Genomic DNA, 26,255 nt, shown 5'->3' with positions numbered 1-26,255 from the left:
TGACCTTCAAGAAACTGGTGATATTGGTCCTTCCATTTTCTTTCTTCTTTGTTTATTTGTGTGTGTGTGTTTTGTTTTTGAGACAAGGTTTCACTGTGTAGCCCTGGCTGTCCTGGAACTCACTCTGTAGACCAGGCTGGCCTCGAACTCAGATCCACCTGCCCTTGCCTCCCAAGTGCTGGGATTAAAGGTTTGCATATCATCCATTTATTACTATGATAAGACACAGTGGCCAAGGTAACATTTAAAAGAAACTTTACTTTGGGGCCTCATGTTTCACAGAGTTAGGGTCCATGATCATGGTGGGGAGCATGGCAACAGTCAGGCAGGCATGGTGCTGGAGAAGTAGCTAAGTTCTTACATGTTGAGATACAACCACAAGGCAGAGAGAGCCACACTAGATGGCATTGGCTTTTGAAAGCCTTCCCTGAGTGACACTCTAACATGGTCATACCTTCTAATTCTTCCTAAACATTTCCACCAACTGGGAATCAAATATTCAAAATATGAAGCAAAGTTGTGTGTTTGGAAGAGAGTTTTAGGCATGTTGTGGGGAAGGCACAATAGAGGTACACAGGAAAAGGAGAAGACACAGTCAATTATGGGTCAGGAGAGTCTCATTGTGTGTTTTTATAATAATGCTACAAATGAATGTGGTAGCTACTAATATATATTGGATAGGGTTACCATTGATAAGGCTAAATTCTAGGTCACAAGTCTTGCATGAAAAGTTGGTTTTTAGGTGTGTGTGTGTGTGTATACATTGCATGTGCCTTTCTACACACATGGAAGCCAAGAAGGATATTGGATAGCTTGCTGTATTACTGTATACATTATTCCCTTGAGCTTGGGTCTCTCACCAAACCTGCAGATAGGCTGTGGCCAGCCAGGCCCCAGAAATCCTCCAATCTGTTCCCATAGTCTTGAATGAGACCATGTCCAGCTTTTTGGCTTTTTATTTGGGTACTGGGGATTTAAACTCCAGTACTTATAGAAGCAACTGTTATTACCCACTGAGCCATCTCCCCAGTCCAAGGTGTTCTTACTGTAACCAAAATGTTACAATCTTGGCGTTGGTCAGTAGTTAAGAGCATTTGCTACTTTCCTAGAAGACCTGAATTGATTCCCAACACTGATGTCAGGTGTGTTAAAACTGCCTGTAATCCCAGAACCAGGAATTCAACGCCTGTCTCTGTGTTCCAATAATAATAATATAAAGATGTCTATGTACTTATCTGGAAAAGTAATAAAGACTACTGAAGGAAATATGTTTTAGGACTTAGGCATCATTCATTGCTACTTTAAGAATCTTTTGTAGGGCTGGTGAGATGGCTCAGTGGGTAAGAGCACCCGACTGTTCTTCCAAAGGTCCAGAGTTCAAATCCCAGCAACCACATGGTGGCTCACAACCATCCGTAACGAGATCTGGCGCCCTCTTCTGGAGTGTCTGGAGACAGCTACAGTGTACTTACATATAATAAATAAATCTTTAAAAAAAAAAAAAAAGAATCTTTTGTATGCTGGGCAGTGGTGGTGCATGCCTTAATCCCAGCACTTGGGAGGCAGAGGCAGGCGGATTTCTGAGTTCGAGGCCAGCCTGGTTTACAGAGTGAGTTCCAGGTCAGCCAGGGCTATGCAGAGAAACCCTGTCTCGAAAAAACAAGAAAAGAATATTTTGTATACGTGAGTGTGTAGAGGTGTGGGTTCATGTATGACTTGGTGCATGTGTGAGGGTGCTGGTCTTTCCTTCTTGTTTGAAATGGTCTTATATTGTTTATCCCCATGTATGCCAGGCTATCTAGCCTTCAGGCTTCTGGGAATGGGTCCACCACCTCACCATAGGAGCTCTGTGACTACAGACTAGTGCATTATCTACTGAGAGCCTCACCTTCCATAAAAAAAAATTCTTATTTGAAAATAATCTCTGCATAAAAAGTATTTTGTCTCTGGCTATGGAGATGATGGTTCAAGTTGGTAAAAGTGTCTGCCATGGAAGCATGAGGGCCTGAGTTTGGATCTCTAGCACCCATGTAAAATCCTGCTTGTCTGAACTGCTATGTTGAGAGACCAGAGATAGATGGCTTTCTGGAGTGAGCTCCAGGTTCAGGAAAAGACCCTGTTGCACACAAAAAAGGTGGAGGAGTGATTGAAGAGTCCACATGAATATACACACATGCACACACAAACGTCATAGGATATTTGAAGCCATCCTTATTAAAACCACCATAGTAGCATATGTGGATCTGTGTTAAAGGGAGATGTTACTATATATCTTAGAGCATATTTCTGTAGACGTCTAGATATTCTTGGGTTCTAAGGCAAGAAAAGATTGTTTAATACTTAAGTGTAATTCTATAGAATGATATTAGGAAAGTGCTATTGGTTAATGCTATGCTGTGTGCTCATGACAGTGCTTTTAATGGTTTTTAAAAGTTACATTTATTTGTATATGTTTGTGTATGTGTTTGTTCCATCACATGTGTGTGGAGGTCAGAGGACAACTTTGGGGATTTAGCCTGTAACCTAAGTTGATACCCAGATCCTAAAAGGTAGTAGAAGAGAACAGCTCCTGACAGTTTTCCTCTGACTTCCACATTTGTGCCTGCATTTAAACACACACACAGACACACACATACACATACATGTTCATTAAAATACATACCTATACACAAAGAGACATACAAAGTGAGTGAATACATATTTAAAGTTAATTTCAGTTTCCTGTGATATTTCTTTCATGGTGAACATAGAAAGAGATGAACCCAGAATGGTTAGATGGCTTAGTGGTAAAGGATCTTGCTCCCAAGCCCAGGGACCTGAGTTTAAGCCTCAGATCCTACATCGAGTTTTAGCCTTGTAATTCACATGAAGGTAGGAGAGAATCAGTTTCCACAGGTTGTAGGATGTATTACTATAAGGTAACTCCACCAGAGAACACATATGGATGCTCTTAAAGCCAAATAGAAAGTGTATTGTAAGCCAGTGACTGCTCAGGGAATTTGCCAACAGTCAGAAAATCAAGTTTTAAAAAATCAAGAATAGTTAGCAAATATCAAAATTACAAAAGCCAAAAAGCAAGGTTAGTACCTTTATGGACTTTCCTGGATCCTGGACTATGGACTATGTCTTTGATGGATTAAGCCATTGTTCCCATTTTGGCAGGTGCCAGGCAGGTGCTGGGTTCTAAGGTCAGAATAGTGCCTCTAACATGGTGTCATTTGTTCCTAAGGTCTGGGGTCTTTTACAGAATATGCTGCTGTGGCATATATGTGCCCATCCCTGAAAGAATTAAAATGTAATGAAAAATTTTAAGTTCATTCATTAAAATAAGAGAAAGGAAGAAACAGAGAGGAGGGAACCTAATAGTTGTTGGGAAAGAAAAGATTTAGTAAAAAGTTAAATCAACCCTAGGATTAAGGTAGGAAATAGGAAGAGATGAAGGAAGGACTCTATGTGGTAATCAGAATATTTTGAGGTTTGATCAGTAATAGGTACTGCGTCCACCATGAGGGAGTTAGGTAGGAGAAAAAGCTAACTTTAGCAAACTTGCCTTTATTGTGTTTTTTTTTTTTTTTAAACTTGGTCTTTCAGAGACTTGATGTGCCAGAGTTGGGGGTTACCCAAGGGAGCCTCAGAAGAGAGGGGGGAGGGGAAAGGGTCTCACTGAGGGGGTGTTGGAGATGCTCAGGTCCTTGCACATGCTCAGCAAATATTCTACCATAGAGCTTTTCTCCCGGATAACTTCATTTAACAGGATGCTTGTCTTATTTTACCCAGTACTTATGTTTTATAGTAGGAGAGTTTTCATATGATGCAAACTAGTATGTGGCCAAATAGAGAAATCCTATAGAAGCCTAGAAAGTATATAAATATGAACAAAGAATCTCAGCCTCCCACATTGTCTTATGTTTGAACCAGAGAGGTTTGGAAAATCTGAACCCCTTCAGGTAATTCTTTTTTTTTTTTTTCTTTTTCTTTCTTTTTTGTTTGTTTGTTTTTCGAGACAGGGTTTCTCTGTGTTCCCCTGGCTGTCCTGAAACTCACTTTGTAGACCAGGCCTGCCTCTGCCTCCCGAGTGCTCGTATTAAAGGCATGTACCACCACACCTGGCCCTTCAGGTGATTCTAATGTATATTTCCATTTAAGAATTATTGCAAAAGAATGTAAAACCTTGATCATTATATTGCTTGAGAAGACTGTTATTTATGATATACTATAAGAATTTTTGAAATACTAGTTTACACAGCAAACAAAAAATTATTTTTGAATCTACAAAGAGGAAATGCTTTTACTACATGTGATGGTTTGTATATGTATGGTCCAGGGAGTGGCACTATTAGAAGGTGTGGCCCTGTTAGAGTAGGTGTGGCCCTGTTGGAATAGGTGCGTCACTTGGGGTATGGGCTATAAGACCCTCATCCTAGCTGCCTGAAAGTCAGTCTTCCACTAGCAGCCTTCAGATGAAGATGTTGAACTCTCAGCTCTGCCTGCACCATGCCTGCCTGGATGCTTCCATGTTCCCACCTTGATGATAAAGGACTGAACCTCTGAACCTGTAAGCCAGCCCCAAGTAAATGTTCTCCTTATGAGTTGCCTTGGTCACGGTGTCTGTTCACAGCAGTAAAACCCCAACTAAGAGACTACACATGATTGCCTTTCTGGTAGTTATTTTTACAGCTAATTGGATACAGAAGATGTTATTGGAATTACATAATATTACATAGTGGACAATTCCATTTTCTCAAAGGAGAAGGAAAAAACAGATGAGTAGATCAGGTTTCCTGCCTGAAAAAAATTTCTTTGGCCAAATTTTTGCTGAGCTCTAAAAACATTTTTTAAACTTTTTGTATCATTTGATTTGACTTGCTGAAATCAGTATCATTGAAGTTGACCTTTGGCAGAATTTTAGCTGAGTAGATAATTATTCAGCAGCTTTCAGTCGTTGTGAGCGATAACTGAATAAGTAGATGGAAAACCTCTACGTGCCAACTGCAGTTGTTTGCCAGTTTGCAGTTCTCACTCAAGTCCATTAAAATGGAGTAAATGAAATGTTCTTTGTGAATATGCATAAAATATTATACAATATTTACACAGAAAATATGCCATGATTTGAACATTTTTTCCTTCCACAATTCATGCCAGAATTTTATTGGTATTGTGGCAATTCAGAGGGGTAATTGGGCCAAGAGGGCTCCGCTATTTTAATAAAGGAATACAACCATATCATTTTTCACTTTCTGGCTCTTCTTTCTTTCATGTTAGAGGGCAGCAAGGCCCTCACCATGAGACTGAAGAGATGACTTAGCCATTAGAGGCACTCGCTGCTCTTGCGGAAGACCCAGATCAGGTTCCTAACACCACATGGTGCCTTGTTGCCATCTGATACTCCAGGACAACTGGCCTTTATGAGCATCAGGAATGCAAATGGTATACACACATACATAAGTAAAAATTAATCTTTTTTAAAAAGAAAAAGTTTATCAGGTCAGATGCCAGCACTTAATCATGGACATCCCAGCCTATATAACAGAATGAAAACAAAGGTATGTTCTTTATAAATTACCCACTCTATTGTATCCTGTTATGATAATTCAAAATGGCTTAAGACAAGGTGCAAACTATACATTATGTAGCCCAGGTTGGCCTCAGACTTTCAGTCCTACCTTAGCTACCTACCTCATGGGTGCTATGTGTGCCCCTTTGCCAGTGTAATGCATGTTGCACTTAAAAGATTGACAACTAGGTCTCTTATTTATTTATTTATTTATTTATTTATTATTAGATATTTTCATGATATACATTTCAAATGCTTTCCCGAAAGTTCCTTATACCCTCCCTCCACTCTGCTCCCCTACCCACCCACTCCCACTTCTTGGCCCTGGCATTCCCCTGTACTGGGACATATAAAGTTTGCAATACCAAGGGGCCTCTCTTCCCAGTCATGGTCGAGTAGGCCATCTTCTGCTACATATGCAGCTAGAGACATGAGCTCTGGGGGTACTGGTTAGTTCATAATGTTGTTCCACCTATAGAGTTGCAGACCCCTTTAGCTCTTTGGGTACTTTCTCTAGCTCCTCCATTGGGGGCCCTGTGTTCCATCCAATAGCTGACCGTGAGCATCCACGTCTCTATTTGCCAGGCCCTGGCATAGCCTCATACGAGACAGCTATAACAGGGTCCCTTCAGCAAAATCTTTCTTTTCCTCCTTAGAATAGGGAACAAAACACCCATGGAAGGAATTACAGAGACAAAGTTTGGAGCTAAGACGAAAGGATGGACTATCCAGAGACTACCCCACCCGGGGGTCCATCCCATAATCAGCCACCAAACCCAGAAAACTAGGTCTCTTTACACCAGCATTACCACAGATATGTAAGGAATACATCACAGTACTATAGTAGAGCAGCCCCAGCATTACTAGGCTATACACATTTGTTACTCTCAAACCTAGGACAAATGTCTGAGGTGCCTATTTAACATATCAAAGGGAACCTGGCTTCTAGGATCTCCCAGCATCCCACAATTACTATCTGTTATGGGTATGGCTGGCATACTCCATCCACTACCCTGAACTCTCAACCCAGGGGTTGCATTACCATTTTGTTCAGCAGGTCCTTTTTGTCTACACTTTATCCTCCTGGCCTATTGGTCTCCTGGTCTTCTGACTCTCTTCTCTCTCCTCTCCCCTCTGCCTCTTCTCTCAAGGCCAGCTCAGGGTCATATGTAAAATGGGTTACCCAGCTGAAACTGTCTCTGCCTATGCTCTCCCCTTTACTTACAATAAACCTCATCCACACACCTAGGAGCAGTCATGTCTTCCTTTTTTATTTATTTTTTTTTTTCATTAGGAAATTTCCAGCTCCAATTTTCTTATAAACTCTTTCTATCTATGTGGTCCAGTGTTATTGATGAGAACCCATTTTACAGGATGACATGTCATTCCACAGTATCAGACTGCAGTTCAGGGCCAAAATTAGACCTGGGCATACAATTCTGCTAAGAGGACTTGAGGCAGGCTTCAAATCGGCAGTTCAGGAGACTAGGCCTAAATCTCTGTTTATAAGAACTGGGAAAGCCCAGGCAAGTCAGTTACTGGAAAAACTCCAGGCCTCGGGCAGCCAAACAGAAACTGTCCTGGCACCTGGTCTGAGGCAAGGGCAATGGGGTCAACAACAGTTTCCAAGCTTGGTCAGTAATAGTTTCCAGCCCCCCCCCCCCCCCCCCCAGCAATGGTTCTGGACCGTCACTAGATATAGAGCCAACCAATTAAGATAAAGGTCACTCACGCCTCCCTTGAATTTCCCTAATGTGCTTTAAATTGGGCATCTCTATCTTGGTATATGGTAGATCCCAGCATGCTGGACTTTTGTAGAATAAAAGTCTCTGCATTTGCATACTATTTGAGTCTGGGATATCATTCTTCAGTGAATCATGAACCCTCTGCATAAGTGCTGACACTTAGATCCACTGGCAGAGTGAGAGTTCTCTGCTTGAGTAAAATATCTTTGTTTTGTTATTTTGTTTGTTTTTTTAAGTCCTGTCAGTTTAATAACAAGAAAACACCCCAAAAGTGGAAAACTGAGGGCAAGGGAAATGGCCCCTAAACAGGGGCATGGGGATCCCTGCTCATGGCACGAGGCCTGGCTGTAGGGTCCCCCAGTGTTGCTGTTGCTTCGACGATGGGGGCAGCGATTGTCCTGTGGGAGCCACGGTCACCTGCGTCAGGACCCTTACTTCTTCTGGGATGTGCTCAGCTTCTGCATGCCCCAGATCTTGTCCAGCAGGCCAGAGATGAAGGCCTCAGTGAGTTTGTAACACTCAACTAACAGCTCCTTGACTCTAGCAGCCCGGGTATCATCACTTTCCTTGTTCTGTGTCCAAAAGTTCATCCACATCTATCCTCCTGACAGTCACAGAGTCCCATGAGCTGTTATAAAATCCACTCCTCCAGGTTGAGGCACTTCCGTAGCTCCTTGCGGGTCTTACTGGACGGTGACCTTCCCTTGCTGGCTCACTGAGTCATACTCATCTGAGCCACATCCTCAAGCCTCGGGCCTTCGCCTGTGGCCCCAGGGGGACTCTGGAAGTAGACTTGGGGTCCTGTGCTGCCACTGCTCGGCATGGGGGCTGGGGCAGCTAACGGCCGCGCCCCATGCGGGGGCCGCTGTCCTCCAGGGCAGCTGCCGGGGCCACGTGCGCGCTCGGGCCCCTCCCTGCGCCGCCGCCTCCCGGACGCCCACCCGCTGGCTCAGGGCCACTGGCTCAGTTTAGCTCACAGGCTCCGCTCTGTACAGCTCCGCGGCTAGGGCGGCGGCCGCGGCGGGAGCGCCCCGGGGCCCAAAATCTCTTGGTTGATCAGGAGATAGGTCTCTGAGCACACGTTGATTAGTACAGTAGAACTAAGAGCTTTGTATAAGTGTGAGGCTCTGGAAAGGCTATGTCCAAGTAGGAAGACAAGCTATTCATTCCTGCTTCTGTTTGAAATTTTATTAGAGATTTAAAAAACTATACTCATTAAAATTAATACCTTGACATCATTTTTCAGGTATTTTGTAGTCTGAATTTATGTTACTTATGTGATCCAGTAGCTCTGAGCTAAGAAATTGGTTTTAAAATGGCCCCAGGTTGGGACATTTGAAGGACTCCTGACAAAAACAAATACAAGACTTCTCTTGAGGGACACACTAAAACCAGACTAAAGTGGAGTTGTAGAGAGACATGGGTGTGATGTAGAATTAAGCAAAGTCCATGAACTTTTGGTGTGGAGAGCACACTGTCTGACTTTTTTTTTTAAGATTTATTTATTATTGTAAATAAGTACACTGTAGCTGTCTTCAGATGCATGAGAAGAGGGCGTCAGATCTCCAGCCCCCCACTGTCTGACTTTTAGGGCCAATTTCTCCAAGAAATAACTTCTGTCTGAGGGGTCAAGAGTATGATTTTAATTAACCATTTGTTTGGTGGAGTAAAAACAAACAAGAGTGATTATCTCTGACTTTTGACGTTCCCAGACTTCACATTTCTTTTTGCTGTGCTCTTTGAACACTGGAGCCAGTCTAGATTAAGGACTGACCTTCAGCCATTATCTGTATAGCCTTCATGTCGATGCAAATATAAGTTCAAAGACCCCATAAACCAGATGTTGTGAAGAGAACACAAAGGTTAAAAAGAAAAAAGAAAAGCAAGTGAGGAGCCATGTCTAATTGTGATAGAAATACTAATAAACAAACCTAAAACATGATAAACATTTTATTAGTTGAGGTTAAAATATAATTACATTATTTCCTTCTTCCCTTTCCTCCCTCCAACATTTCCCATTTATTTTTTTTTAAGGTTTATTTATTTATTATATGTAAGTACACTGTAGCTGTCCTCAGATACTCCAGAAGAAGGCATCAGATTTTGTTTTTTTTTGTTTGTTTGTTTGTTTTTTTGTTTTTCGAGACAGGGTTTCTCTGTATATCCCTGGCTGTCCTGGAGCTCACTTTGTAGACCAGGCTGGCCTCCATCAGATTTTGTTACGGATGGTTGTGAGCCACCATGTGGTTGCTGGGATTTGAACTCGGGACCTTTGGAAGAGCAGTTGACGCTCTTAACCACTGAGCCATCTTGCCAGCCCCCTCCTTCCCATTTATATTACCCCCTTACTCCCAAATGTATGGCCCCCTTTTCTTTATATAAATGTAATATTCTATAACTATACACAACATACATATTTCTAAGTATATAACTACAATCTTCGCAGTGCATACAATGTTACTTGTATTTTTATTTCAGAGCTGATAACTTGATACTGTTTAACCAATGGGAAGATTCTTTCCAGGGTGTCTTAGGGATTTATTGCGATGAAAAGACACCATGACTACAACAACTCTTTTTTTTTTTTTTAGATATTTTCTTTATATACATTTCAAATGCTATCCGGAAAGTTCCCTATACCCTCTCCCGGCCCTGCTTCCCTACACACCCACTCCCACTTCTTGGCCCTGGCATTCCCCTGTACTGGGACATATAAAGTTTGCAATACCAAGGGGATCTCTCTTTCCAGTGATGGCCGACTAGGCCATCTTCTGCTACATATGCAGCTAGAGACAAGAGCTCCGGGGTACTGGTTAGTTCATATTGTTGTTCCACCTATAGGGTTGCGGACCCCTTCAGCTCCTTGGGTGCTTTCTCTAGCTTCTCCATTGGGGGCCCTGTGTTCCATCTTATAGATGACTGTGAGCATTCACATCTGTATTTGCCAGGCCCAGGCATAGCCTCACAAGAGACAGCTATATCTGGGTCCTTTCAGCAAAATCTTGCTAGTGTATGCAATGGTGTCAGCGTTTGGAAGCTGATTATGGGATGGATCCCGGGTAGGGTAGTCTCTACATAGTCCATCCTTAAGTCTTAGCTCCAAACTTTGTTTCTGTAACTCCTTTCATGGGTATTTTGTTCCCTATTCTAAGGAGGAATTAAGTATTCACCCGTTGGTCTTCTCTCTTCTTGATTTTCTTGTGTTTTACAAATTTTATCTTGGGTGTTCTATGTTTCTGGGTTAATATCCAATTATCAGTGAGTGCATATCTAATGACTTCTTTTGTGACTGGGTTACCTCACTAAGGAAGATATCCTCCAGATACATCTATTTGCCCAAGAATTTCATAAATTCATTCTTTTTAATAGCTGAGTAGTACTCCATTGTGTAAATGTACCACATTTTCTGTATCCATTCCTCTGTTGAGGGACATCTGGGTTCTATTATACTTTTGTGTTGGGCCTACACTGAAGGGACAACAACTACTTGAAGTATATCCTTGTTATAGAAGATCTCAGAAGTGCCAAACTTCTCAATGTGGTCCAAGAATCTCCGAAGAATGATACCCCAGATTCAAATGGTATGCAAAAGCAAAGGGCATTTATTTAGCTAAATTTCCTGCATGCAGGGGTCTCCCCATTTGGGAATGGAGACCCCCTGGTGGGCTCACAGGCCCAGCTTTTATTGTCAGTTAGAGGAATTCCGGGGAGGGGGCGTGTGCCCTTTTACATTGAATGGTTAGTTCTATCTTTAGGGGTCTGACTAATTCTACAATTGGTTAGGCTCTGGAGACTTTCCAGGGGGTTGCTTACTCATTCTTGCTACCTATTGTTACTTCAGGCCAGAGGACAAGGTGTCCTCGGATTGGCTGCCGGCAGCTGTGGTTGGCTGACCACAGGTTCCTTTCATTTCTAGGAAAAAAAAACCTTAGGCCTACTCTCCCAAATTGCCAGTGTTCAGCCTGTCATGGAATTGGTCTGGCTCTGGCTAATGCAGTCCTCTCAGCAGGTTCATTCATGGCTTTTGCTCCTAACATTTCACTGTCAGAGCAAGTCATTGCGCTCAATCAGAAGTTGACTCTATCCACCGTGAAGCCATGGCTAGAGCAGGAATGGTTACTTCTGTAACCAGTGGAAAGAACAATTGGAAACTATGTTGTAGTCCCATTTTGGAGACAGTCCAAGACTTTCAAAGTATGTCTGAAACTAAATGCTATCATATGTATATATGATAAAGTTTAATTCATAAATTAGCTATCAGGAGAGATGAACAAATGTGGTGGATAATTTTCATTGTCAACTTGATAAGAACAATCAATATATAGCAGATATAGCCTTCCTCTGCCTTTGTGCTGCATGCACTCCAAGATAGTTATGAATGTCCCCAAACAAAATCTTAATTTAAGAGATTATAAGGATTTTTGTCATTTTATTTTAAAGGTATATTTTTACTTTTAATTATGTGTGTGGGTGGGTGGGTGGGTGGCATTATGTATAGCTGAGAGTCGGTAAGTTCAGATGCCACAAAGGGTGTTCAATCCCCTGAAGCTGGAGTTACAAGCAGTTGTGAATTGCCTGTGAGGGTCCTAGGAACCAAACTTAGGTCCGCTGCTGTTTTTTTTTTTTTTAACAAAATATCATTCAGTGTTGCCAATAAAGATTCAGGAGCCAGATGCTGGGGTGAAAGCCTGCTAGCTCAGAGAGGCAGAGAAAACACCCAGCTGACCTTCCTCCACAGCTGATGTCCCAAAAGGAAAAAAAAAAAACTGTTTTCCTTCTCCATGTCACCTCAAAACCCCCTCAAACTCAGGGCTCATCCCTTCTATTTCCTGTGTGTGTGTCTATCTATCCTGTCTTCCTCTGTTTTTTTTTTTTTCCTATGTTCATTCCCTGTCAACTGGTTGCCTGCTCTGCCTCTTGCCCTAATGTTGACTTTATTTAATCCTGTTTACGATAAACATTAAAGGGTGTGCTAGGGCTGAGCTGCTCAACAACTAGGAGCAGGTTTTTCCAGTAAACAACACTGACTCAAGGGTCACAGTGTGATCAAATGTCCTGCAACACCCTGCAAGAGTAGGGGGTGCTCCTGACCCCTGACCTAGCTCTGAAACCGCACAATTTTATTTTGTTACTTGATTGCACAGTTGGGGAGTGTGAGCTCTGTAGACGACAGTGTTGCCATATCTCAATGTTAAAAGGCTGGACATGATGAGTAGGGCATTACTGTGGCTCATCTTTGGGTGTATCTGTGAGGGTATCTTCATGGAGGATTAATGGAAGCTAGAAGACCCATCCTCAATGTTGAGGAGCCCCATCTCATGGGCTGGGGTCCTGGGATGAATATGAAGGGAAAATGAGTTTCAGCTGAACGCCACCATTCCTTTTCTGTGCTTCTTAGTCTTTCTAGATATGAGGAAACAGCCTCCAGCCCCTGCTGCCACAGCCTTGAGTTTCTCCCACTGCCTGCCACAATGGATTGCACCCTAAAAATTTATAAATAACTCCTACCTCAGTTATTTGGTACACTATCAAGAAAGAGAATTAATACAGTAATCATAATAACATAGAGCAAATTCAATATAGTTTTTTAAAAGGTGCATGAATGTGTGCTCTCCAAATATTATACTATATTCACTCACTATGTAGGCTCCTCCTCCTGCCTCTGCTTTAAGCATGCTAGGATTATAGGTACATGCATCCATGTCCAGCAATCTATTTTTCATCTCATGCAATGCCTATGCCTTCCTTGCCTTCTCCTTACACTATCCTTCTGGTCAGGTTGTCTTGGAGTCCCAACAGTGGAATGTGCCACCTCTCTTCTTCAAGGCTTCACAGCTACTGTTTCCTTGTCCTAGTCCACTCTTCCAACCTCTCTGTTCAGCAGCTACTCACTGCAGAGTCTCCACGGAGCCAGGTCAGCAGTGCTAGCAATGTAAGCTGTTGCAGTTTAGCTCCAGCCCTTGATTTCATCAGAGCCTTGGTTACAAAGGCTTTGTGTTTTCCTGTTTAATTGACTATCTCTCCCTAGACTGACCTTCCTAAGGTTGGGAACATAATACTATTTCACTGCCCTGTCTCCAGCCACAATGCAGTGCCTTGCATGTAGGAGTACTCATTTTGTTTTTATTTTATGAACAGGTGGGTTAAAACCCAAGAATACAGTTTGGTTTTATAATCTGTTCAAAGAAATTTATTTTGAGAAGTCTACTTTAAACAAATGTCTTCACATCTTTTGAAAATTTGATCTAGCACAAACCAATACATTTTTCAAAGGCTTCTCTGCTTTCTGCTGTTTATTTTCATTATACAACTCTTTTTTTTTTTTTTTTTTGGTTAGGCTTTTGTTGTCCACAGACTACATTTGAAAGCAGCCTACAGATTACCCTTATAGTCTGAAGAGAGCCTTTTTCCTGTAGCTATAATAAGAACCTGATTGCTAATGTTTGCAGCAATTTAAAGGATACATCACGAATAATGATCAGCTCTTATGGCTGACTGAATGCTAAGGGAAGACAGCATGTCCCCCAAGAGCAAGTGGTAGGTTCTGTCTTTGTAGGCTACAGCACTCCAAGTTATTTGTTTATAGCCAGAAGACTAATTGTTAATCAATGTGTTTCTGAGTGAAAAAGAGACCCAGATGTTACATGCTAATTTTTTTTTGAGTGTGTCAATTTATGCAATTCTAGCTTGAAGGCTGAAAGAGTCAATCAGTCACACCTGACTGGTTGCTCTGCATGAAAATATGAACAATAATGTTTTCTCTCTGGAATTTGAGGAAGAGCATCTCATTAGAACAGGAGCTGTTCCTAGTAAAGTGCAGAGAAGGCGGCCAATTGATTAAGGATTCGAAAGCGATTGGTTGGTGTGTGAAGTAGCTGGTTGGGGGAGGAAAAGAGTAATGGAAGAGACCCAATCTTTCCAGGGTCCCAGCGTATGGATTTGTTTACTTCTGGAGGTAATTGCCAGCTGAGGTTTGAATTCTTGCATCTCATTTCGGGTTTCGATGGTGGAGAAATTATTCTTTTTTTTCTGATGAGAAATTAAATTCAAGTTGCATAGGCTTAAAATGTTGATGCTTGTAATTGGCTAGATTTAAGAATACAGGATTTCACAATTAGATTCTCATTTAACGAAAAACACCTTACTTTATTTAGAAAATTAGCTGTTAATTAGCCAAAGTGGATTTGCTTCTGAGGCCTAAACTATTTGTATTCATTTCATGTAAATGTTTTCTAGCAGCAAGGTGCTTGAATTGAAAGAGAAACATAAGCCAACATAGTAACATATTTAATGAACTGCTGCACAAATAGCCTGGAAAATTCCATCCTGGCCAAACATTAAAACAGGAATCACTACTATAGGAGCAAAATGATTTCCATTTCCCCCTACAAAGTCCCAATCATTGCAGGTTATCATATACAGAATAGGACATTTATTTATTTTTCATTTTCTGAATTTCTTCTTGTATAAGGCCAGACTCCTTAAAAAAATTTTTTTTGCTCTGACTTTTCTGACTGACTTAAAGCTAAGGTTGGCAACATGGAATTGGCTGTTTCTCAAATGAGATCAGAAATCTCTTTGGGTAGAGTATGTGTGTTCATGTGTCTGTTGAGCTGCTAAAGCAAGCAGTTATGAAGAGTGTTTATAAAGTACACTTCAAAGGCACGAGCAAGGATGTAGAGAGCTCTCTGGGTTTATGATTAGTCTCTTCCCACATGTGTATACCTCAGTCTTTGGGACCCTTTATTCCTCAGTGATTTCAAAAGTTGCCATGGAATTTTCAGCACAGGTGCTTGACTGTAATAATGGCCTTGGGGGTCCCCTCCTTTGCACATTTTGTCGCCTATTTGGAGAGTGAATTTCTCAGAGGTGGGAATTGTTCAATAGTCAGATAGAAGAGACTAAACAGGGCCCATCCTGAGTGAGGAGGCAGGGTGTTTCAAAAGACAGAATCTATAGGATATATAAGGATATATAAGACAGAGTTTATTAGGGTCAGTAATTTTTATGATTATAGATGCTAAGGAGTTGTTTCTCAATGCAGGCCTCCTGCAAGGTCTAGATTTGAAGGTGTCTGAAAGCTTTGTCAGTATGATAGATTTACTTATGATAAATCTATTAGTTTGAGTCCAAAGTCCCTAGAAACTGATGATGAGGGGTGCATGGCAAGCTATAGTGTACATTCTGGTATCTAAAGGCTAGAAAACATGGAACTCTGTTGTCCGAGGGCAGAAAAATAACATATCCCTGGATTAGGAGACAGATAACATTTCTTCTCTTTTGTTTTGAATTTAGGTTCCCAGCTTTTTGTATAATATCAACTTATATTGAGGGCAGATGTCAACTTCATTCATTTACAAATCTCTGGGAAAAAAAAAACCTTACAGATGCACCCATAAACAATGCTCTAACAGTTCTTTTGGCGTTTTCAATCAAGTTGACACCTAAAATTAATACTACTCAAGAAAGGGCTGGGAGTGGATGCTGGTGTCTACAGCAGGATGAAAAGAACTAGAGGATGATGAACTGGCTGATGAAAAGTGGCTCCTCTATACAACGTTTTCAAAATCTCAGGGAGAAGTCCGAAAGCTTTGGGAACTTACGATGAAACTATCAGTTTGAGGCCGAAGCCCCCAGAAACTGACGATGAGGGGGAAGAGATTTTCATGGGGCGATGATCTGCTGATTTTGCTCTCACCCCCACCCAGCTTCCCTTGAACTAGTGATGCTGCCACCACCCTTACCTTAGAGTTCTTTTAAATGAATGTAAGCCCAGATGGCTCTCTAGGAATTTCCAACACTTTTGGCTAATAGGGAGAAATATGTATGGTCAGCTATAATTGAGAAAGTCCAGCATGTTTCCCACCCCAACCAGGGGTGGGGTATAGCTCTAAAAATACAACTCAAACCTACATTTTGTCATGCCTCAAGAACTTGGAGCAGCCAGTTCTGAAATAGGGAACCTGTTACTTTAAGCTCACTGACTGACTTTTTCTTAGTTAGGCTTTCCAATATCCTCTAAGAGTTCAAAATAGACTTAACAATATTCTGAATATATTGAGGTCTGTTCCACCCAGTATAGCTGTAGCCATTTTGTTCCATGCCTGCCAGCGATTTCATATTGTTGCTATAATATGCCTGTCAGTGACTGATACAGAAAAATGACTCAAAGCAAGGTCATGCTGATCACATATCCTGTTATATTCTGTATGAGGTTTGTTAATCATAAGAAATCCCACAAAGCTTTACACAGCACCCATCAAATTAAAGGTCACTATGAACTGTTATGTCTAAAATGGCTTGAGACAGAGCCAACCATCAGCAGCACTTCCTGCACCTATGTATGAGCCCACTGTGTGTGTGTGTGTGTTTTTTTTTTTTTTTTGTCTTTATAAGCTGACAGAGAAAGATGTTTAGGGTCATAGGCTCAGCCCCTGAATTCTGAGCTTGGAGAAGGTATGGTTGTCCATAAAAGAGATAGGGACTCTGGTCAGCCTTATGCACTTGGATACACTCCTATTTTCTGCTGAGAGAAAAGGAAGCTAACCCAGGCCAATTCCCAGCACCCCTGAAGCCCAGTTGTAGCCTTCTGTGTAGGAAGCACCTCACATCTCTGGGAAACATTGACACAACAGTAGCTTGGAGCTTGTGTTTCTTATGGATCATAAGCCCAAGGCTCTGCAGTCATGCCAACCTTTGGAGCTTGCACTGACCCTGGGAACCAGAGGTGAAAAAAGAACCCCTTACATCAACAAATTTTGTTGGAATCATTAAGTAAGATGTGTTTTTAAGTAAACCATTTATATTTTCTGTACTTTCCCAGAAGACAGGGGATACCAGACACAGTGGAGCATTAATTGTATACCCAGAGCCCCTTAAGTGGCTTTTGTTTGAAGGTTAGCACATTGCTACTCTGCATCTTCCACCCAATGTGCTGCACCCTTGGTAGCAATATATGCTCAGTGGTTACCCAAAACTAATGGATTGGTAGTGCTTAGCATTGCATGAATACAATATCCTCAAGAAGTAAGACTCCATCTGATCAATTCAAGAGTCCCTCCATTTGTTTGGTAAGTGTCCCTAAGGTGGTAGATTTGGGGCATGCTAGATTATTCTCATTTATATAACAGCTTATACCTGTGAGTAATTGAAATGATTTCCTTTTATATATTTAAAGAACCATTTATTTGTGTGCATGCATATGAGCATGTACATGCCAATAACCTGTGTGTGGAGGTTAGAGGACAACTTGCAAGAGTTGGTTGGTTGGTTGGTTGGTTGGTGTGTTATGGGGATAGAAACTTGATCCTGAGGCTTGGTTGCATGTTTCTTTGCCCATGGAGCCATCTTACTGGCCTGAGAAATGATTTCTACCACCCAAGTACTGACTTGGTCCAGGCCTGCTTAGCTTCCAAGATCACATTAGATCTGGCAAGTTCAAGATAGTATGGGCATAGATGAGAAATTATTTCTAATACCCCTTCAATGAACATAAAAGCCCTAGGTTGGATCCTCAGCAGAACAAAACACCATACAAAATCCAGCAAAGATTTATCTAGTTACATTTGTATAGTTACCCCAGAATGTGAACTACTGGGCTGAATCCTTCAATGTTACTTATCTATTCCTAGATTGCAGCTGAAAATATATTCTCACTGACTTAACCATTTTTCCCCCTCTGGGATGTCACTGGGGATCAAACAATTGGCCTTGCATGTGCTTGGAAAGTACTGTAGCACTGAGCTATATCTTCATTGGACTTTTTAGGATACCCTCTGCCCTTACAAGTATTCATAAAGAAAGTATAAATATCATTATAGGAAATGAAATAGCTCACTAAAAGTATTCCATCTCAGAGTAAAAGGGTATATATGTGATTAAGAAGCTAAGGAGGGGACTCTGCAAATGACATTTCTATGTTGCTAGTTGTCCCAATTAGGCTTTACCCAGAAGAGCACTAGAGCTCGCTTATAAGGCTGAAGAAAGGACAAAGGACTATGTCTTAGATCTGTTGCCATGAAGAGATGCCATGATCAAGGCAAGTCTTATAAAAGAAAGCCTTTAATTGGGGCTGGCTTACAGTTTCAGAGGTTTAGCCCAATATCATCATGGCAGGGAGCATGGCAGTGTGCAGACAGAAAGGCATGGTGCTTTAGAAGTAGTTGAGAGTTCTATATCCTGATCAACGGGTAGTGGAAGAAACACTGGGCTTGGCATGGGCTTTTGAAAAGTTAAAGCACACCTGTAAGTGACACAGTTCTTCCAACAAGTCTATACCTACTTCAGCAAGGCCACATTTCTAATCCTATTCCTTTCAAAGAGTTTCACTCTATGGTGACTAATAATTCAAATTTATGAGCCTATGGTGCCATTCTATTCAAACCACCACAGACTACTTTCTTACTGCCTCCTGTATCTATGAGCGTCGGCCCTTAAATGACCAATCACTTTGTCAGCAGCACTTGGTTCCACCAATAATTGGTAGTAATTTTCCAGGTGGTATTTATTCTTATTACCATGTACTAAATGTACAGGAGGATTCATTATGACATTTCCATACATGCATATGTTGTACTTTGATAATAATCACTCTCCATCATTCTTTTAATTTCATGTCTCCCCCTCCCTTTGCCCCAGCTACCACATATGGAAGAAAGCTTATACTTGTTTTTGTGGGACTGACTTATTTCACTGAACACATGGATATTCAGTTCCATCTATTTTTTAGAATTAAAAAATAGGACCTGTAATTTTATTTCTTAGTTTCGTAGAGTCTGTCAGCTTTCAAGGGTTTCTCAGAGGCACAGGTCTCAGTACTACAAAATTTCCTACATACCTTTAAAGGGAGCAAGCATCAGTCAAACAGAGGTCTGCCCACCCTTCACTTGATAATATTCACGTCTTATTTCTTCCCTTTGTTTCCCATCCACTGGGTTGGTAACTTCCTACTGCAGTTTACCATAGTTGGCTATCTCAGTGTTTTGTTTTTGCTTTCTTGCTAAACCACTATATTCAATTTTGTCCCTTAAAACAATTGGCATGGTTCCTCTATTCTGATGGAATCTTGACCCATGTAATCAGGGTTTAAAAATAAGAACAAAAGAAGGGGAAAGATTCTAGGATTTTTACAAAGAGATCTTCAACCCTAAAAGGTTGGTTGAGAGGTAACTGCTAGTAGAATGTGCCTGTCTTGGAATAGCCCAAGATCTAAAATGACAAGCCCATTTAAAATAATTAGGAGACCATCCGGCTCCCCCCCCCCCAATTTTAATGACCTGACAGCAGGTAGTGGAAAAGCAATCACTAAGTATTGGGGATTGACAGACAGATGGTTACCACAGCCCTTTCCCTTCTGTCACGTACATACCATTGTATCCAGGGAGGATTTGTTTTTCCTGCCTAGTCTAATCGGCTTCATATCTGGCTTTATGTTGACCATCTGGGATTCTTTCTAGTTTGGTCATTGTCTGAGCTTTATTTCTGGTTCTGACAACAAAATCCCCTGACAAAGCTACTCAGGAGAGAAAAGGTTTATTCTTCCAGCCCACAGTCCAGGGTTTCAGTTCATCCTTGCAAGGAAGTCAAGATGGGAGGAACTTGAAGCAGCTAGGGACATCACAGTCAAGAGAGAATGAACACATGAATGCATGTGTGCTAGCTAGTGCTCATCTGGTTCTTGCCTTCACTCAGTCCAGGGTGCAGTTCAAGAAAAGATGTTGCCCACATTCATGGTGGGGCCTTCCCTTCTCAGTTAAGCCTCTTAGAAAATCCTTCACCAGGTATACTGACCAACCAAATCAATCCAGAGACATCCTTAGTGAGACTCTTCCCAAGTGATTCTACATTGTTTCAAGTTAACCAAACTAACCCATGACTTTCGTTAAGGACACTGGAAGCTGACACAGCCTCCTCCAAGTATGTTTGTTTTCCATAGCGTCTTCTCATAAGCCAGCCACTGTGCTGGCACACAGCATATTGAGGGGCCATCTGAAGGAGAGCTGAGGCAGGCAGGCCAGTGATACTTGCGGATATCCTGTTAGACAGAATTTATCAAGGAAGCCAGATAACTGCAACTCCAGTTGACGGGGGTGGGGGTGGGGGGTGAGGGTGGGGGTGGGGCAGAAGACCCTCCTCCCTCACTGAAGGTAGAAGAAAATGGCATTGCTACTGTTTTAAGCCAGCGGGTTCTGGAGTTATTTGTACTCAAAAACGAGAGAGCTGAAACGGACGGGAGGCCCAGTTTCCAGATCCTGAGAGGCTAAGGTCACAGAAGAGAAATTTGGCACAGATTTTCTAAGGGGTGGTCAAAGCAGCTGAGAAAGAATATTCAGACCTGTATCAAATGGTTTGCTTTCAGCTATCAGAACAAGGCAAAATTTTGATTATACCATCAAAATTTAAGAAGGCTCTAAAATCTTTCAATGGGCTCCTTGGGAGATGGAAGATGAAGCTTTTAGACACTGAATGGAGGGAGACAACAAAGATACAGGCAGAATTGCTTACACGGAACTTGATAGGAATCTGTGGTGAGGGTGAAGATAGAGAAAATAGAGGGTGGAGCTGAAAGCCAGAGGAAATGTGGACTACGGTAAAATTGAGGAGGAGAATGACAGAAAGGGTGGATGTGCAGCATGGCCAGTGGCTGGCTTTTGTGAGGAAAGAATGCCCCCTGAGCAATCTTGGTGGGAGGAGGGTAGAGACATTTAGCCTAGGTTGGCTTAGTGTCTAGTATTTGTTACAAACCTTTATGGCTTTTTAGAGTATGTTCTATTGAAATTACCATAGAAATGAGGGTAAAAAGTCAATAAAAGGGCTGTAGAGGTGGTTCAGCCATTAAGAGCACTGACTACTCTTCCAGGGGGTCCTAATTTCAAGTCCCAGCAACCACATAGTGGCTCACAACCATCTGTAATGGGATCCAATGCCCTCTTCTGGTTTGTCTGAAGAGAGTGCCAGTGTACTCACATACATAAAAGAAATAAATAAGTCTTTAAAACATTTTTTTAAAGTCAATAAAATGGAGAGAAATGCAACACACACACACATACACATATATTTGGGTGAGAAGAAAGCAACCATGAGCCAGAGCCAAATGCTAAGCTCAGTTCTTAATACATGGATTTTATTGTTTTTTATTCATTAGTACAGTATGAGATGCTCCATCTACCCTTTTCCAGGAACTGTGTTGGCATCCACAAGGAACAGAGGCACATGTATTCATAAGCAAATTAGTACAGTATTAAAAGCAGTTCAATAGTTTTGAAACAAATTGAGGGCTGGGCATGGAGATCCATGGGAGAGTGTTTGCTTGGCTATATGACGGCTCTCAGAATGGAAAATAAAAGAGAAAAGAAAACACATAGACCAACATGCTCATTAGGGAAAAGATTCCAGTTACTGATAGGTTATTCCTACGCTGTCTGTGAAATAAGCCAATTCGAGGCAGATTAGATTATATTAAAGGCAGGTTTATTGGGAAGCTGCTCTCAGGTGGGCGCAGTTCACTGGCCTCGAGGACCAAGGCCAGGGAAGTCACCATGGAGAAATGGGGGGTAGGGGAGGGAGAGAGAAGGGGAGACATGGATAGGGGGCTGCACCCACGCAGAGAGAGAAGAGGGAGAAAGACCAACATGTCTGAGTTATATAGGGAGGAGCCTTGGGGGAAGGGCAGCCCAGCCCCTGGGCTGGAAAGTTCAGGGTTGCAGGCAGGGTATGCCAGGAAGGGACTGAGGGATGTTGGGAGAACCTGGAGGCCAGGTTCGCTTTGGTGTGTAAAATATGTACCTCAGTGACTTGTCCAAGGTCTGAAACCAAAGCACTTGGGATTATACCTTGAAGAAACAGAGGATTAAATAAATATTTTGTTTTCTCTGTCTTAACTATTGTAATAATCTAGAGTTGTTTTTGTTGTTGTTGTTGTTTTGCTTTGAAGATAGCTGTTTTCCCTGGATTAGATGGAAGAAGCAAGGTTGCATTCCTACCTGGGCAGAGCCAGAACTTTTAGCAACAAGTGGGCAGGAATCAGCGGCTCCAAGGACTATGCAGACATTTGAGCGATGCATGGAATTCCTTATAAGGCTTAGGAAGGACTGAGCCAAGCTTTTCCAAATCCAAATAAAAGAAGCACAGGACAATTTCAGTCTTTCTCAAATGGAACTCCGAGAAAGAATTAGATCACAGTGGGGTATGGGCATTAATTGTATGGAACAAATTCTTTCATTTCCATTTCAGATATACCTTCTAGCATGAAATTTGCTATCAACTCTTTGTGGAAGAATTGAGATTGGAATGACTAAAATAAAATCTTTGTTCTAGAATTCAAATGTAGAGTGCCAGCTGAAATATCAGCTTTTTAAATATGCTAGCTCAAATAAGGTACTTTTTGACAGAGTCAAACATGGTTTTAGAAGGAAAAAAAAAGGTAGTATAGTATAAGCCGTCTCACCTTCCAAGCTTGAAGATACTTTCAGAATCATAGAATCTAGTCCCTTTATTTTATTGCTTATGAAAATAAGCTCTTGGAAGTGAGGTGAAACATCCACAATTAAGAGATTGTTAGGATGGGGACTGAGAGATGGCTCGGCAATTAAGAACACTGGCTGCTCTTGCAGAGTTTGGTCCATAATATCCATGATGGGCAGTTCACAACTGCCTTTAACTCCAGCTCCAGGGTATCTGGCACCCTCTTGTGGCCTTTGTGAGCACCTGCATGCATGCACACTTAATCTCCCTCCCGCACAGGTACATCGTTAAAAAGATTTGAAAAAAGAGTCTGTTAGTAGCTGGGGTAACACTGTTGGTAAAGTGCTTGTCACACAAGCAGGAGGACTTGAGTTCAGGTCCCCCAGAATCTACATAAAAAGCTAGAGGTGACAGCATGTTCCTGTAACGTCAGCCTTGGGATAGGGGGAGGAGACAGATTGCTGAAGCATTGGGCAGCCAGGCTGGCTGAATTGAGCATCAATGTTCAATGAGAGACTTTGTCTTAAAGTATAAGGGGAGAGAGTGATTGATTGAGGCCGAACACGGACCTTACCTTCCACGTGCATGTGCACATATGCAAATGCACATGTGTACAACACATATGCCACACACACAACTCACTAGGTAGCAGTGTTGTAAGGGGAAGTTTAAAAAAAAATCTCAAAGCCCTTCTGAGAGAGAACTTCATACTTGCGGTAAATTACATTTCTGTTCTCCCAAACCGACCCCATCTTCTCCTTCTAGCACCTCTGTCCTGGCTTATGGTATTTCTTTCCCTTCCGCCTCAGTGGCCCGAAGTACTAGAACAGCACAGAGCTGTGAAAGACACAGTTGACCAATACTTTTTTCTAGTTGTAAGCCACTGAAGTTTTGGAGTTGCTGCCGATTTAGATTACTACTGATTTCTGTACCTTGCAGACAGGTTGTCTTGAAGGGAAGAGAGCATGTTATCCATTGCTCCACCCAGATACTACACTTTGCTTATGAGCTCCTTGTTTAGAATGCCGCTGCCAATATTCATTTCCCATGAGTCTAGGTGGCACATCTAAGTGGATCTCAACAACCTGGATAACTGGAACATCAGAGCCAGGAGATTGCCTTTTTTTTTTTTTTTTTTTTTTTTTTTGATTCATCCTCTTATTGAAGACCAGCCCTTATCCTTAATGAGTGCAGAAAGAAATTCTAAGTTAGCGGCTTTTGGATCATATCCCCAAACTTCAATTTCTGTTTCAGCAGAATAAAGTCTTCATTCTATATTGCTCATCTTTTACAGTCAAGGGTTAAGTGCTCAAAGAGTTTGAATGAGGTACTCGTTGGTGATTATTTAAGCCATTAGTGTCACCCACTGTATGCCATTAAAGTGAGTCAGTCTGAGATGAGGTAATGGCAGCCCCAGGATTGAATTTTATCATTAGAGAGTTAACATTTGGCTGAATGTATTGCATACCTGCTTTATGATTCATACACTACCTCCAAGCAAATCATAAATGCCAGACTTGGGCTATTTATTTATGACAATGGGAGTCAACCCTTGGGTCTTATGCATGCTAAGCATGTGACCTACCACTGACTATACTTACAGTCCCTGAATTGAATATCATTTTTGAGCTTTGAGAAGTTTTATAATTCGCTGTATAAGAATCAGTTTTACCTCACTGGTTTTGTCCAAAATCAGAGGGAGGTTCGCTTTCATCATTATAACCTAAAAATGGTTCATAAACAATCATAGCTCAGATATTGTTTGATAAAGTAGTAAGCAATTTTTGAAAAGAATCCCGAGTGAATTCTGTATGTATAAAAAGTGTTCTTAAAGTGTACTTTATATTTGGCACTTACTTCACAAGGAAAAGAATTAAAAAGAAAACCCTGTATATGGTAATTAAAACTTACTGGAGAAAGCTTTCTGTTTCAGGTATTGGTATGAAATAACTGCAAGAGTTAAGACAATACTTATTGCACGTCAGCACTAGGCAAGCAGCCATAAAACCTCTCTGAAGTAACTACAGAAGCAAGATGCTTTGTTTATATATTTTTAAAAGTTCACAAAGACTGTATTACGTGGGAGTGGTAAATATAACCCAAGTGACAACTCCATCATAACATAGGCCATGTGTGATCTTGCCTGGCCAAGAACACCCCAAGTAGAGAGTTCACTTTTACCACAAATATTTGGATTAGACACCCTATTTAGGATTTTATTAAAACATAGCAAGTCCCTGGTCAGACAGAATAGTCCTTACAGCTTAATGGATGCCACCATGAACTATGTTCACAGATATGGGCAAAGGCTGCAGACCCAGGGAGATCACTGAAAAAAAGGACAGTGCCCCCAACTTAATCCCGCCCCATTTAATTCATATGCTTCCTATTGCCTCTATGAGCAGAAAATTATTTTTGGCTATGTGCTATAACCTTCAGAGCTTGGGTCTGGAACCCTGATAGGAGTAGTGAGGGGGTGAAGACATGACAGACATGGGTACAAAAAAATCTGGGGTCAGGTGCATGATGAATGCTCTGATGGAGTTGCACCTACTTCCTCTACATCCTGTGACCTCAGCAGTATTTATTATATACATCAGGAGAGGCAGAAGATAAGAGGTGGGAGTATTGTTGGTGCCTCTCAATAAGAGGTCTTTGTAGGTCTTAGGTCCTAAACATCCAGGAGGAGGAAGCTACGGTTGCTAGGGTTTTTTTCCCCCACATGTTAATAATTTTACCTGGAGAAGGAGGGGAGGAGGAAGAGGAAGAGGAAGAATGCTGCAGCTCTGTCAGTCCTGAGCCTGACCCATATGGGGGATGGGTTTTGGCACTTTCCCATGGACCTGAGGCCTTGGGTTTTGTCATAGCCATGCCTGTGTCAACAGTACATATTCACTCACAGCTTCACTCAGCTTGGGCTTCTTCATCTCCTTACAGTTATGTCTGTAAAACTTCCTTGGACAAGAGAAAGTCTAGTGATGAAGAGACTAGATTGCAGAGCCAGGGTGCCTAGCTTCAAATTCTGTCTCTGCCACTTAATTAGTTGTAACCTTGAACACATCCCTTAATTTCCCTCTACTTCATTTGGTAAACAAAGAACATAAAACTTATTTCTGGCTCATAGCAAATACCACTTAGATATTAGCTGCAACCATGGGCCATGGTTGCAGTTATTAAGACTTAGAGTTCTGTCCATGAGGATAGGGCTCATCTAGTTTTATCAAGACACTCAGTTGTCAGGAAAACTAGAAAGCTTACCACAGAAACTACTATGCACTAGGAAAATTATATATATCTTACTTGCACTTGTGGGTATTTATACGACACAATTGTCTTTGAAGGAATATCAGGAGAACTCTCCCTATGTGTTAGTTACTTTTTAAGCTACAGAATACCCGGCAGAAATGACTTAGGGGAAAAATGTTTATCTTGGTTCAGTTTCAGAGTGATTTCAATTTGTCACGGAGCAGAAGACATGCTGATGAGAGTATAAG

At 41.6% G+C, this 26,255-nt stretch overlaps 1 pseudogene; it reads right to left on the bottom strand.

Annotated features, from left to right (window-relative positions):
- Positions 1-7,730: 7,730 nt before the first annotated feature.
- LOC110286432 (protein phosphatase 1 regulatory subunit 14B pseudogene) lies at positions 7,731-12,533 on the bottom strand (annotated as a pseudogene).
- Between the last annotated feature and the right edge of the window lie 13,722 nt (positions 12,534-26,255).

The sequence above is a fragment of the Mus caroli genome, unplaced genomic scaffold, assembly GCF_978045245.1.
Source record: "Mus caroli unplaced genomic scaffold, Mus_caroli_1 scaffold_5, whole genome shotgun sequence".
Classification (NCBI taxonomy): Eukaryota; Metazoa; Chordata; class Mammalia; order Rodentia; family Muridae; genus Mus; species Mus caroli.
The sequence above is the reverse complement of the archived record's forward strand: the minus strand, read 5'-3'. Positions and strand labels throughout refer to the sequence as shown.